Source organism: Macrobrachium rosenbergii, chromosome 43 (genome assembly GCF_040412425.1).
Source record: "Macrobrachium rosenbergii isolate ZJJX-2024 chromosome 43, ASM4041242v1, whole genome shotgun sequence".
Classification (NCBI taxonomy): Eukaryota; Metazoa; Arthropoda; class Malacostraca; order Decapoda; family Palaemonidae; genus Macrobrachium; species Macrobrachium rosenbergii.
Genome location: NC_089783.1, coordinates 27,324,203 through 27,326,624, shown reverse-complemented (window position 1 = coordinate 27,326,624; position 2,422 = coordinate 27,324,203).

The window sequence follows — 2,422 nt, the reverse complement described above, 5'->3', positions numbered from 1 at the left end:
TTTTGCTGTCCAGACTCTCTAGCTATTACTTCTTAGTGCAACTGTGAGGTTTTCTCTCGGTTCCACCTTTAGATCGTTGTACTTCATCTCCTATATTTTTTGGATCTTTTGAGCCTGCTGTCGAAGCCACTCCGTCTCTCTCCTTTTCACTGGCTCAAGATGTGACTGGCCGAAAGTGCCCTGATGCTTGGCCTGACAGCCTGAATTCCACAAAATCAAATCACATCGCTAAAAGCCAGGATGCTTAGATAAGAACGACTTGCCAACCATTAATCATTCGCTGATGGTTATCTCACTCGCAGTGCGCAGAGGCCGAAACTCTCTCCAGCAATTCGTTGTATATTTTCAGTGCTAACTTAGAGCACGTGTCGCTTGTTAGTTATGGGATACATGTAATGAGAGATAATAAATGCTCTCATTACCTGATATACACGTGGTAACGAGCTGTGACAAGACAGATTAAGCTATAATATTATTGCTGAATGCGCAGATAATGTCCTCATCAGAATCAGATTTCGAATTATTTTATTGGCTTAATACAGTTATTTCAATTTCCTCCAGGGTATTTTTACAGTAGGACCTTTTCTTTTTCCGGTCTGATGTAAAATTGTGAACTCTGCATCAGTAGTATAACCTTTCTGTTTAACATTGATATTCTCATTTCGCTGACTATTGAAAAGGGAGTTTATTAATCTGATGTAAGCCACTTTCTTCAGCAATGGCATTACTTCAATCAACTAGGGTCCATAATGTTCAGGTGTAAAGGGACACATGATGTGGCGATTATGTAGCACGACCAGAATATATTGATTTGCCAGGTTATATAAGTTCCGGGTTATAAAAATAGCTCCTGTACAGTGCCATAAACCCTTTTGGACTGAACCGTGAATTCTGCACCTAGTAAATAGATGACTAGGATGAGTCGCAATCGTAATGACTATACGTAACTTGATGGAATATGAATGAATATCTAAATGAGTAATTTAATTTCTTCAGGGGCGAAGGCCATGAGAAAAACAGTAAAAGGTAGGGGGAAAAATGCTGGCGTTAGCCACGGTGAAAGTGAAAGACTTGCCTCGTAAATGAAGAGAGATTATGTGTCAGGAAAAACAGGAAGAGAATTCCGGAACTTGGCAAGTAGAGGGTTAGGAACCGTTACTGACCACTGTAATTCTAAGAGGATCCCCGACTTCCATCCAGTATTTGTGGGAAGAGGTCTTCTGACGGTCGTTACGAGGCCACCTAAGGGTGTGATGAATTCTCCCCTTGAGTTCAGTGCCTGTACATTCTTCCGTAGGGGGGTTAGTCCTGTCAGTGCACCTTCGCGGTGCAGTGAAGGCATTACTTGCTCTTTGCAGCGTACCTTCAGCCCGCAGCTGCAACCTCTTTCGTTCGTTTTACTGTACCTCCGTTCTTATTCTCTTTTTTCCATCTTACTTTCCACCCTCTCCTAACAACTGTTTCATAGTGCAACTGCGAGATTTTCCTCCAGTTACACTTTTAAAACTTTTCTAATCTCAGTTTCCTTTTCAGCTCTGAATTACGTCATAGGTCCCAGCGCTTGGCCTTTGCCCTAAATTTTATATTCCCCTCCGTTCCATTCCCTGAGTTCAGTACCTGTAGAAAAGAACGTACTAGCCACATAGTGGCGGAGGGGTAGAGTTAGACAAAAGAAGGAGCATTCCAAATAGGGGAGCAATACTCATGACAGGGACGAATAAGTCCAACATGAAGGTTAAGTAACCGAATAGAAGAAAAGAAGTAACGGCATACGAACTTGATTTTTTCGAAACAGATTTTGGAGTTATTAGAAAACCTGGAGCATTCCCCGACAGAAGTAAGAGGTTCAACAAATTTTGTTCAAAAATAATTGAATAACTGGATTAAAGAGAAACCAGAGAGATGGCGAGAAATTGTCTTAAGGATTTCGATTAGGTTACAGAATCCCCATCCAGATAAGCTAAAAGAAATTAGAAGCAACAGATACAAGAAAGTTTTAGCTATCTTAACTTATTATGCTTGATAGATATTCGTGTCGTATCTGTTAGTTAGGTGTAGTCCACAGCGATACAGCAGACCTCTTATAACTTTTAACACCTTATCATATAAGGGCTGCCCTCAGGCAAGGGCCTCAGCTGGCATAGGACCAGCTTAGTCGAAAATCAACCAATTAGCATACGATCGTGTATTAGTGGCCATAGAGAAGGTATGCCGAAATATGAAGTTGTAGTTTTCTTCTGTATGTTGAGGTTCTACTGGGACGCTGATAATTTAGTTCTAAACCCCACTGATTAATGTGAAAACCTAGTCATTCGCATTTCCTTTGTGGGGCTGTCACAAATCGCAGGTACGTAGTTCTAGATTTGTCTCAAAATTCTGACAATAAGAGTCGCTTTTCTCATTCTGTTCGGTAAAAATGTCA